Source organism: Alosa alosa, chromosome 11 (assembly GCF_017589495.1).
Source record: "Alosa alosa isolate M-15738 ecotype Scorff River chromosome 11, AALO_Geno_1.1, whole genome shotgun sequence".
NCBI classification, from domain to species: Eukaryota; Metazoa; Chordata; class Actinopteri; order Clupeiformes; family Clupeidae; genus Alosa; species Alosa alosa.
In genome coordinates, this window is record NC_063199.1 from 9,957,734 (window position 1) to 9,971,072 (window position 13,339).

The 13,339-nt window shown below is 42.6% G+C and overlaps 1 protein-coding gene across 1 annotated transcript in view; it reads left to right on the forward strand.

The window, feature by feature from the left end:
* The first annotated feature begins 202 nt into the window (after positions 1 to 202).
* ppfibp2b (PPFIA binding protein 2b) overlaps positions 203 to 13,339 on the forward strand; it is a 50,444-nt gene continuing 37,307 nt past the window's right edge. The window contains 2 exon segments of the mRNA XM_048256558.1: positions 203 to 363; positions 469 to 693. The gene's annotated coding sequence lies outside the window, so the exon portion shown is untranslated.

Here is a 13,339-nt window from a genome sequence, read left to right on the forward strand (position 1 = left end):
TAGGCTATCCGATTAGTGGGTAGCCTAGAAGTTACGTTGAGGTGAGGTGAATGTTTTAGTGAAAAGGAGAGGAGAGTTCAAATTGGGTACCCAGAAAAAAAAAAAAACTTCACGAGAACACTGGTCGTGGCCCGCCCCTAAAATCACATGACAGGTGATAGGATGGAGGAGGACGCTCGGATGAACTTACGGCGCTCTCACCCAAGAGTTTCACATGGGAGATGATGCTCCGCGCGAAATGAAAACGAGTGCCAATTTGGTAAAACCAACATTAATTGATTGATTAAATGAATTGACTTTATACGACGCATGGAGGCTAACGTGTAGGATTGGTATTTATTTTGACTTTATTCTCGCGCTCAGGTGAGTCGCCAGACTTCTGTATTGCAATCAACAGCACTATCTATCTATCCCTAGTAAGTAGTCTGCTATTATGCTGATGTTTTATTTTTGTTCTTTCTTTAACAGCGAACTTCTACAATTGAGATGACTTAAGTAAAGTCGAATGACTTGCTGCCTGGCCAGGGAAGTGCTGTACAGTGGGCTTGAACATTACTCAGCGCTTTGGTTATATCACAGAGAACAGCAGGAAAGAAAGGTCACTCTGTCGGTTTGTTGTCAAATTGCATTTTGCCGATTTGCTTTGGATTTGCGTGGCAAACAGGTGGATCAAGTGGATCAGCCGCCATACAGGTCTGTAAACTCTTCTCTTTTGACAATTTGGACCACCATTTGATAACCATTGGTGCTTGTAGTATTTCAGGTTGATGGCGGTGTACAATTTGCTAACGGAGTAACAGAGTGACCAGATGTGTGCGTGTAGTTTTAGAGGTTTAATTCCAGCTTCCGTCCCCTGGGACCGTAGCCTAAACTCAAAATTGTCAATGACGCTTCATCACAGTGCTCTCTCATAGTAGCACATGGTGAATAATTAGTGGATGTCTTGCGATTTTCTCCTGCGTCTATGCTCCTAATATTCCTATCATCTGTCTGTGTCGAGTTGGTTTTGGAATTGCTTACTGCAATCTTCCCACTCCCCACAAGACAAGGACCTGATCTTGTTTGAGGACTGTTGATAAAAGCTGTTATTTGTACAGTTTTGTGTCAATTGTGAACACCTTCAGCATGTGAGACAAAAGAACCGTATGCCATACTTACTGCATGAAGTCCTTGATGCTGCTACTTGTGAGTGTTCGCTTGGGGTGTGAAGTGATTTTGGATTATGAACTGAGCCGGGCAGATTTAGGGATTATGCCCCAGATGATCAAAGTAGATTTTTCGACATTAATGGGGAAATAATTTTGTGTGTGTGTGTGTGTGTCGTGCGTGTGTGTGTGTGTGTCTGTGTGTGTAGGGGTATTTGTGGTTGTGTGTGGAGAAGCGAGCACATGGTTAATTACCCTGTCAAATACCTCATACAGATAACTGCCTCTCATTCAGGAGATAATCCTCATTCAGATGTGATGAGCTGGATTTATTCTTGACAAGGCCACCACAATCCCTAATCCCTGAAATTATTTACAACTTTGCTTGCATCCAGTAACTGTTGCTTGACTGAGAGCTTTCACAGAATCACCCCCCAGATAGTGACCTGAGCATGCATTCTCAGACCTTCCCTTGCACTGCATATTTTGAATTAATTGCGACAGATATGAATAGAATCTCTCTCTGCTATTCATTCAAGAGAATGTGCTACATTTCCATCGGCTTGCCGCTCTTCCCAGTGAGGCGAAGAGGGAGAGGTAGGATAGAACCAACACATAGGCGCCATGGCGCACCAGAGGAAATTTTACTTGGTAATGACTGCAAGGGGCTGTCAGGCTCTTACTCTGAAGATCATGTGCTCGCACAAATGGATAAAGCCTTTTATTTGTGCCCAGCGTGGCTCTGTTCTCGCTGCAGCTCGCCTGAACTCCTGGGAAACAGTGTGCAATTGTATGGCTCGAGATGACATCCCGGCCCAGGAGTGGAGCCAACGTTATGAACAGATCTTGTGATTGTTTGCCCATGTCAACCCAAGTTGGATTAAAACTTAACCCTACTCCTGTCTCCTGCTGACATGTGGAGACATTTATTTTGTCCTCACAACCATCATCATGGCGTTATAGTGTCTGATTGCAATTGTATTTTTATTAGTATCACATTCACAAATGTAATCACATTATTCATCCACTGAACTTCCTCTGAAATACCAAGCCATAAATTCTAGGCTCCGACAACTGATATCCTCCACATCAGCATTTGAATTTACATATCTCCCCAACTCTCAGGCCAATTTTTTTTTTTAAAAAAGGAAACTTTATGGGGTTTTTTTCCTGGTCACTCAGCTAGAAGCTAAATGGAAAGGACGATGTGAACATTGTTTTAATGTGGTTCAGTAAGATGATCATCCCCTGTCAGAGCTAATCGAGTACAGGCCCTTGGATGCATGAAGGGCGTGGGCTGTGCGTACAAACAAGCAAACCACTCTGGGAAAATAGGCAACAGGAACGGTGCTTGCTCAGCCGTTCATTGTTCAGGGCTTGCCTGGGGCCTTCTCCGTTGGGCAGGCAGGTTTCCATGAAGGTGAGAAAAACTTGATAGACCAGTTGTGCAGGGGCAATGCACATGTTGTTTTGGCACTCACTCTTAATGCCTAACTCAGGGCAATACATTTCAGCTTTATATGTAATTAAGTATCACAGAGTAAAAGTGTGTATGTGTGTGTGTGTGTGTGTGTGTGTGTGTTGGGGGTGTGTGGGGGTGGGGGTCCATATGAAATTCTTCGACAGAGCTTTGGAACACCTGAAAAAGCACAGAGACCAGCTGTATTGACTGGTTGTATCCAAAAATATTTAGAGGTGTTGAGCACTTTCATCTTAAATGGCTAACAGTGTTTTGAAGCACAATGCTTTCTCCCTGTGAAAATTAACTCTGCCTCACCTGGTGACTGGTGTTGCCAATATCATACGATTTACAAATTGAAATATGCAGGAGTAAGAAAAAAGTAACTTTTTGCTTGTTACGTAAATTTCTTTACAGTTTGCCTACATGTATAATCAGTGACCACTCTTTCAATATTTATTGGCAATTAGGATACCTGTCAAATAACCTGACCCTAACCATAACCAGTAACACTGACCACAATCTGATCTTACCCCAGATGATCACTATACTGTACATAAAAAAACATATAACCTATGTTATAGGCACTGCTAATTGGCACCTAATTAGCACCATAAACTGTATATGTTTATTCTAATGGATAACTGTGTAAAAAAGCATGGCTATCAAGACATTGGAAGCAGCCAAACAGTACAGTATGACACAGTAAACGACCTGTGTAGAGGTCTATTTGTGTTCTGTGGACACACAAGGCCCAATCATTGTCAAAAGTATAACATGCAAATATTTGGAAAGTAAATACAGACAAAATGGATGGTGTCTTTCACCCGTAGCTCTGAAACCACAGTGTGCAGCTAGCCAAGTGAATCAAGTGAAAATGGCCAATGGCACATTATGCAAACCAATGGCATGAGAGCTGCACTATGATAAAACAGAGATGTTGTCAGCCCCTGCTAGCCATGGGAGCCACAGAGGGAAATGCTGATCTTCCTGCTCCTTGACTGACCTCCTGGCATTTCCATAGTAGTGGGTGACACACGTGGGCTTACCTGCTGCAGAATGACATTTTCTGCTATCTGTGGCATCATGGCTTACCAGTCACGCTGGCCCAAGTGACAAGACTTTGATTGGCATGGGCCAGAGCTCCTCTAGTGCACTGGACATCAACTGAGTCAATCCCAATTCCGCATGACAGAAATACCAAACTATGGAACCAACCTGCCTATGAATATACTGTACAGTAATCAACATGCTCACACACACACACATCCAGAAAGTAACCTGAATGCCTTTTAGTGTTTGCCCAGTATCATGTATAGAAGCTGGCTCTGGTGGGTGGAAACCAGTGTGAAGGTTTTGGCAGTGGATTCCATCTGGCTTGTCAGTGAGGTGATCTGAAGTCATGTCACCGGCGAAGTCATGAGGCACAAATTGCATTCTGCGACTGTAACGTGATCCCTTTGTCATTTGAGCTGAGCTCGTCTCGGGTGAGCTGCCTTGTATGTAGGTTACGATTTTGATACGCCGATGAAAACATGTCTCTGCCCCAGCCCCGTACAGAGACGCGGCCAGGTGGCAGTCTCTTGGAAAGGCCTTGCTGCTGTCTCTTGGCTTTCATGTGGTCTGCCAGCCCAGCGATGCTGCTCAGAGTGCAGCGGTACCACCAGCTCCATCTCTTTCACCATCACTCCCATTTTTCTGGCCAGAACCACAACAATGAGGGCTTGTACTGCTTGACCACTCATGGCCTCTGAGCTACTAAGGCCTGCACTCACACAGAACACTTCACCTGCTCTTCCCATGCAGGACCCTCTTTCATTTTAAACTCTTGAGGAAAGAAGTTCTGTACTTTGACAGGTAGTGCAGACATATGCAGTATCCTGTCAACCACAACGTGAACGTGTCCGAGCAGTAGAATGTTCTAGAGTTGGGGCGTGATTTGATGTGGCTGGCTGTCCCTCCCTTTGATGTTACCATATTAAACCGTGTTGACACGCTGGCTTTATTGGTCTGCCACCTAATGCTTACTCTGCTTTCTTCCCTGCTGATGTTATGCTGCAGGCGTAGCTCATATAAACATGCACACATAAAAATGTTTTTCCTGAACATGTCTGTACAATAAACAAAACAAAAAATGCTAATAAGCACCTTCAGTCACTAGCCAAATGTTTAAACATAGACTTTATGACCTGTATGTAAAACATAACTAGATAAAATCGTATAGCGGTAAAAAATATGACCGGGCCAAGCAGTCCTGTACATCCGTCTCGCCAAAATAAATCACACTTCAATTTGTCTCCATATTTTACTCCATCCCCCACTCTTGAAACTTTTGTGTATTCTTGTTTGGCATGCCTGAGTGTGTGTGTGCGGTTGCACAGAAAGTACCCTACTGGTGCTGAAAAGGTGAATAGATTGTAGAATAGCCAAAGAAGATGTAGAATTGTCATAAAACCTTTAAAATCTCTAAACAATCACAAGTAGGGCAGTTCATCACAGTTCATCCATTGCAACTGGATTGATGAAAGGTCACTTACACCTGTAGGCTACATTGTATTTGGGAAAAGCAAAAGGTATCAGCATAATGTTATTTATTTATTTATTTTTATGTATTTATAAACAAAAAACATCTCTGTCAGTTCCATGCCGTTTTCAACAGCTATCAAAAACAAAGGTCATTTTTGGATGGATGGATTTTTGTGAATGTTTCTTCTTCTACATAAGATTTTAGTCATCTTTAGTTCATGTAATACTTTATTGTCAATGCACAAATTAAGTAACAGTAGTCTGAAACGCTATTGTTAATGCACAAATTAAGTAACAGTAGCCTAGTCTGAAACGAAGTGCTGTTTTACATCTAACCAGTGGTGCAAATAACTGACATGTCCAAATGGGCCTTGATGAAATGCCCGCTAGACTGTTCATACACATTTTAACGGGCCAACGTTGAAGAGCTTTTGTCCGCTATTGTTAGTGCAAATATAGGCTGATTCATGTTCCCTTGCATTGTTTAACTGAGGTCCATGGCTAGTCTGGCTTTCATCAGACCAAGCTCAATCTTTTAAGAAATCAAAAAATAAATAGGGGGCAGATCAGGCTGGGTTCACCCAGCCTAGTCCATAGGCACCCGATATTGTTTAATTTTCCGATTGAGATATACACGCTTGGCTATTCTAAATGCAAAATGCATCAGGGAGTTATGACAAAACGGTAACTAACAAACTAGATCCTAATAGAAAGTTGTTAGCTTCCCTAAGCTACAGGTAGGATTATAAGGTAGGCCTATTGACAACATAAATTGTCAATAGGCTATGCTGGCTTACACAAATAAAATCTCCTTTGAAACCAATGGCTTACGCCTTACAGTATCAAGCTGGACTTAAACTGTCATATCGTGGCGGTAAAGTTGTAATAACATTCACGCAGCTCCATGAGTCAATGAAAGCAAAATGAAGTAGCCACTTCTAAATGGGACCTACTACACAGTAGCTTAAGGTGTTTTGCTAAAACAGCCATAATGAAATGAAGGTGTCATTGTTTGATACTTCACACACACGCTTTTTAATTTCACAGACTACAACTACCAAGCTGTAATCAAAGCACATCGATTCCCCTCTCACACCCTGCACGCACTTAAAAACAAAATAAACAGGCGCCTCAGTCTCACGCATGTATAGGCAAAACTGCATCAGACCGTGTAACGTTGGTAAATCTTCCATTGCACAGAATGATTTTGTAGCACGTGCAATAAATGACAGTCGAAAGATACAAACAGTGCTGCTATACATTTGTTTGGTATAACCGCATTTATAGTTTTCTACAAATGCAATAAATCAAATGCCTCCATCACTCAACCAACGCTAACGTAACATTACCTAGGTCCTTATTGATATTACAAGATTAACGCATCTGCAGTAAAACCAAGCATGTCCGATAAACATCCTCAGATTTATTTCGGCTTCAAGAAGAAATGGGAATTACACTTCATGTGAACATCGCCCTATCCTTATTAGATGTTCGCTCGCGGTAAATTACAGTCCTTGTATGAAGCGCCCATTGTTTTTTCCAACCCCTTTAACTTCCAACAAAATTACGCCTCACTGCAACGATGCGCCATCTAGTGGACAAACGACTACTTCTCGCCAATACTGAAAAATGCAGCCATGATGATGATGATGAATATTTATTTTGGCTTTCTTTTAATCCTACTGATTTTCATTTTTTTACCGGGGAATCACAAATGAGTGATTATGAGCCAGGGTTTATGTGGGCCCTTGAGACCAACATACCATAAAAGATTCACAGAGAACTGTGTTCGCCCTACTCCCTCCTTCGGGGTCCAGTCCAGCGGGGGCTGCAGATGAAAAACGAAAAATGACGGTTCCATGCTATCCATATGGGGGTACATGCTCACCAAGTTTTGTGTACCCCGGGTCTTTCAGTGTCCCGAATCCTTGTTGGTGTAATGCCACTAAATGTACACATAAATTATTTTATTGTAAGGCCCCCCATGAACGAAAGTACACAAAACTTGGCATGCATTCAGAGGGTGTCATAATGATCCTACACTTTTAATTTTGTGCAGTTTTGACCTTGTCAGCCAGAGATATTGAGATGAAAACACCTAATTTTATGCTTTTAATTTTTAACTAGGGTGGCGCTATACATGAAATAAGTGGTAATGGGATGGGTTGACATGCCCCTTAAGACCAACATACAAAAAAGGTGGACCTCCTAGGCCCCACGGTTCTCGAGATATTCACAGAAAACTGTCTCCGGCCACCTACAGGCCAGTTGGTGTATAGTAACATAAATTAATTTATTGTGTGGCCCCCATGAACGGAATTCCACAAAACTTGGCGTGCATACAGAGGGTGTCATAATGATCCTACACTTCCAATTTTGTGCAGTTTTGACTATGTTAGGTCACAGATACCTTCAATTACACCACCTCATTTTTACTTTTGTGTTTAACTAGGTGGCGCTATACATGAAATGAGTGGTTATGGAATGCGTTGACATGGCCCCTTGAGATCAACATACAAAAAATAATGGTCCTCCTAAACCTTACGGTTCTCGAGATATTCACAGAAAACTGTGTCTGCCCCACCTCCTTCGGGGTGCAGTCCAGCTGGGGCTAGATCAAAACGAAAACGATGGTTCCATGCTATCCATATGGGGTTACATGCCCACCAAGTTTTGTCTACCCCGGTCTTTCAGTGTCCCGGAATCATTGACGGAAATTTGGACATGCTAAAAAAAAAAAAAAAAAAAAAAAAAAAAAAAAAAAAAATCTGATTAAACCTATATGATCACCGCTTCTTGCCTTGGGCGGTCATAATTACACACAACATGCTTTTCCAACTGCAATCTAAACACTTTTAGTTCCATGTCCAAACATAAAATCCTAAAAAATGGACATGTTCTGTCTATAGACGTCCTCTTATATTTGTGATAAATACAACTTGGCTTGGCTTGGTTTGGGTGTTCAAAACCCCCGAGTAGTATCTATGTTGTTGTATGTTTGTGTTTTAGTGTTTATAGAGCCCTGGTCATGGCTGGCTGTGCGGGATTGAGGCCATTGAGTATCAGGGCTTCGTAAGAGCCACTGCCACAGCGATTAGGTCAGGCTCGACTGAGGTTGACATTTTGGAGGGAGAGTGATGCCCCGCCAGTGAGGTGAAGGCCCCACAAAATATTTTCCAAAGAAAAACAAATTTGATTCTGAGTAACTGTGGGACATTCACACAGTGAAAACAGACAAAGTTGTCAGTTAATATCTGTGTTGATTTGTTTTGTAATGATTATCGCGCTGTCTGGACAGCTCCTAACTCAGGTAAACTATCAGAGACAGATTCACAGCATAGCTACAGTATGTGCCACTGGTGCTTCCCATGGTCTGATCTTCTGAACTGACTACTAATCAATAACGCTGTAGTAAAGGGAAACAACAGCCTGCACAGTGCTCCATTATCCATGGCGGTCTACTCACTGTAGTTAATGAATGCCTTAATGAAAGTGTCCCTGTATGTGTAAAGGGTAGAAAGGATGGGAAAGCCAAGGTCCTGGTAAATGCCAGCACCTCTGTTTGTTTCGGTTAGAGTTTCAGTAGCTTTTCCTGCTACGCTGGTTTGTATTCTCACGGGCCTGGAGTGGTCACTGGCACACTCCAGTGACCCGTTGCGGCTTGTGCAAACATCCTGGAGAAAATTAGGGAGAACGGCATACTTGCACCCTAATGTGTGTCAAGTCCACTTGACTGAAATGAGGATTCCTGCTGTGTGCCTGGAAACAAGGAAGGCACAGGATCCCTGGAGCCAGATTCCTGTCATCTGGAGTTGTTATGTGTATGTCCTTTGTTGGTCCTTTGTTATATTGGATGTACTACACATTTAACTAAAAAAAACAAAAAAACATTTGTTCCAAAAACTACAAGATCATTTTGTGAATGTCAATACACTGTAATATTTATAAAATTACATTGTCAACCTTTGTAGATGGATTATTTTGTGTTAATTAATATATGATGCTGTGTTTAATGACATTTATTATACAGATATAGTTGTATTTGGAGGTTTGTTGCTACTACAGGGATTTGTTGAATGCAGTTGTACAATGCAGGTGCATCAAGACCTAGAACTTGCCTAAGCTGCCTTTTGCACTGCGGAACCGTGTCTTTGAAATCACAGGTTGCGACAGTGCCTACACTGCAGAAAGCCGTCTATTGTTTGCTCTTCTCAATCGCTCGACTTGTCTGCTCTCTGTTAAAGAATTAGAACGTGCTGATAGCCGTAACCCGAGATGGCAGCTTTCGGCCATGAGTCCATATACACTTTTATGGGTAGGAGGTCTCTCGCCTTGTCACGCTGTGCAGTCTGCCCTGAGAACATACTCCTCATTGTAGTGAGCTGTTGTTTTAATTGGAAAAAAACATCTCAGTCTTAAGGTCTAGAATGGTATTTGGAGAACATTTCTAAAATAGAAAGGATAGAATACATTTGTTTAAGTTCATTGTGAGGCCTCTCTCTCTCTCTCTCCCTGTCTTTCTCTCTCTCCTTTAGACAGATTCTTCACCACATATGTATTCAACAGTAGGAGCACTACATTTTTTTCATTGCCAAGGCATTATACGAGAAGGCCTTGCCACTGCATGGTTTACTATTTTCGTCTACTTTTAATACACCTCACCTATTGTGCCACATTAATATCTGCGGCGGAAAGTGAAAGCTTGTAAAATAATCTGGAATGCAGTGAAAAGAGCCGAGTAATGGAAATTCTCCAGCGCTGCAGCAGATTATTCTTTGTGTTTGTGTGTGTGTGTGTATGTGTGTGTTTGCCCGTGTGTGTATGTGTGTGTGTGTGTGCTCAGTAGGAAAGAAGAGGCCCCGTTTTAAGAATGGAGGCTTTTAAAGGGCCACACTGAGTATCCATTTCTGTTTCCATATCTGCCCACTCCCCCACCCCCCCACACACACACATATACACAGGCACACACACACCACCATCACCCCTCTTGTCGCAGAGACTTATCAGAGTTTGATGATATGCAGGGACCAGGATCCACAGAGAGCTGGCTCTCTCGCTAATGTGCTTAGAATAGTGGTCGGCATGTGACGTCCACAATGTCGCTAATCATTTTAGAGGTAGCGGTGCGGTGGAGGCTCTCGGTGACCCGCGACTGTCTGAAGCTGGGATAGCAGGGAGACACACTCAAGGAAGTGAGGATGTGCGTGTGTGGGTGTGTGTGTGTGGGGGGTGGGAGGGGCCGACTGAATAGAATATGTGCAGCTCTGACTGAGGAAACACACAGGCTCACAGGTAGGTAGAGCATTTGAGGAACAGATACTGAGGCGCTTTACTCTGATACTGTGTGTTTTGAGATGTTGGTGTGAAGGAGATGTTGCAATAAGCTGCCTTGAGCTAGTAGACAAGCTTTTAAAACAGATTCGTATGAGTGCAATGAATGCCACATTTAAATCAGGTCATAAACTGCTGATATAGGCAGTAGCAGAAGGAATGTGCTTGTGCTAATGCTAATTTACTAAATATTTGAGTTTATTGTCTGAGTTGCTTTCTGTCTACCACAAAAATGGACCCGGGTCTGATGTTTGACCAGTGTGGTGGAACCTCATGGCCAAGTGAGTGGGCACGTGGCTTTTGATGTGGTCTTTGAAGGGCACTTTTCAGAAGTCTTTTGTTCAATTTGCTGTACAGGCAGTCACTCTGGTTTGTTGCAAAGCTGCGGTCTCCTGCACCCTGAGAGCTGGACTCAGCAGAAATGTTGATTTTCGCAAGGAAATGTACTTTGGCCGCAGTCCGCTGGATTTTGGCCCTACATGTCAGCGGCTTATCCTGGGAGCAGCGCTCGCAGGTGTTGGACGTCTATGGGGGGTGCCTCGCTGGCTTGAAATATGACTATCTGTGGACAACTTTTTTTGCCCTCTCTCTCCTTTTGGAAGAACTGACATGTATATTTTTGTCATTATCATTTAAGTGAGATGGTCAAATGGCATGTTTTTTTCTCTTCTGTCAGCTCCTAGTGCCTTGCACTCCCTGAAGTATTTAGTATGCGATTAGCTGGGTGGTCAAAGTGGACACTGAAGTGCTTTTGTGTTGCTTCAGTGGTTTGGGCTTCAGTGTGGGAAGCACATATGCATATCTGCCTCTCATCCACTGTTATGATATACAGGGTATTGTTACTGGGTGTGACTGCAGCACTATTGAAACAGAAGCCTTGTTGGTTTTGACGTGGCAACTTATCAAGTCTCATGGAAGACAGTCGTACAACCCTTGGATGAGACATGAATGTAAATAAGGCACTTCTACGGTTCTACCCCACCAGAAATACCAAATGTGGTACCTATAGTAACATTTTGGTGAAAGGTATAGTGGAGTTTTATAAACCACACTGTGCATTAGTCATTTGAGTGCTACGTTTTTATGTCACCATCATCATTTCCTGTTCTAGTATGTTGCAGAGGGGCAATAAAAGATCTCACACTGAATTAGTCATCCTGGTTCTTAATAAAACAAAACAGTGTGTATATGGATTGTGACAAGGGCTGTTAATGTCCTGATGACACACAGTAGAAGGCCTTAATTTGCTCTCTATTATCACACTAAGTACAAGGCTGGAGCCTTTGTCCAGGATGCCTTCGAATCCATGTCAGAGACAGCAACTCTCAATGGCCATGAATGGAGGCGTCAGGCTAGGCTGTGTCAAGCTAAATGTGGCAGGATAATTAAGAGCATTGAGGTCCCTACACCCTTTCAGTGCCTTGTCTGTACAGTTGCCTTCTGTGTCCCAGACCCCATCTTGTGTGCTGTCCTCATCAGAAAGAGTTAATGGTCACGATGTCTATTCACACTCCAGCTGAAATACTGCAATGTGCACTATGTCAATGTTACTTAAACTGTATCATATGACACCACAGCTAATATAAGAGCTGACATGCTATTACTGGCTAAATAAATTATATTTATTTTGTTCATCATGAATGTAGGGGTGGCGAAGATGTCATGTAATATGAAACAGCTAGCAAATATATCAGATACACCATCCCATTTCAGTCCAGTGATTTCCACCCCATCTCTCTTCCTAGCACCAAGGCTTGACCTCTTGTCATGACATAAGATTTTAACAGGGAGAACGCATGCTCCTGTTACCATCGCAGCATTTGGCCTGTCAAACTCTGGTCCGGTCAGCCGCGCTGTAACACGGGATACAGACAGCTCATTCTATTTTTATGTGTTGGTCGTGTGTGCCACGAGGCAGGATGACAAAGGAATGAAACACTAGCTCTGAGGCCTAATTAATCTCAGACTCCTCTGTCATTCATGGCCTAGAGAGAGAGAGACAGAGGGAGGGAGAGAGAGACAGAGGGAGGGAGAGAGACCAAGGTATAGGGAGAGAGAATGTGGATTGGAGAAACCCTGCTCTATGCTCCACTATGTCATTTCTCCTCTCATAGGAGGTCAACCTTGGGAAAATACCAACTAGGCCTACTGAACTGCCTGGGGCTTCCCTACTAGTGCTTCATCTACTGTACTTGGGGAATGTGCTGTCCCACTGCAGACACATCACTGAGGATGGCCTCATTCATAAAGCAGTGGCTTAAGTCTACTACATCTGGGTGTCTGCTCATCAGACTGACATAAAGGATAAGATTGATATGAATAGAGAAAATATCACACATACACATGCATGCATATAGTCTGAAGAGATTTAATCAATTCACTTAAAGTATTGTGGGTAGCTTGCAGGTTAGGGAACCTGCTTGTTAGGGAATCTTTTATGAATTAATTTACAGTGCCTTAATGAATGTTTACAGGATTGCACAATGTCCATATACTCTGTGATTTCACTTTTGCATCCTTAAGGCTTTTTTTGCTATTGCTTTGCATTCTGTGGCCCGTTAAAAAGGCAACAAGTCAACAGCAATCTCATAATAAACAAATAATGCAATGATTAATAGACTGAACAGGAATATTTGATAACTTCCAGAAACAACATAATGACTGGTCTAGAATGTTGTTGTTTTTTTGACAACATAATGAATGCTTAGCAGTAATATTAACAAGTTTGCCTGACTTGTGACAGCATCATGATCTTTGCTGTCCACTAAAGAAACTGCTGGAAAGACGCTCAAGAGCTGACTCACAAAGCGCCCAATCACTATGCAAAGCAATCTCCCTCTGTTGCTGCCAAGAACATTGTTTTCCTATTATAATCACA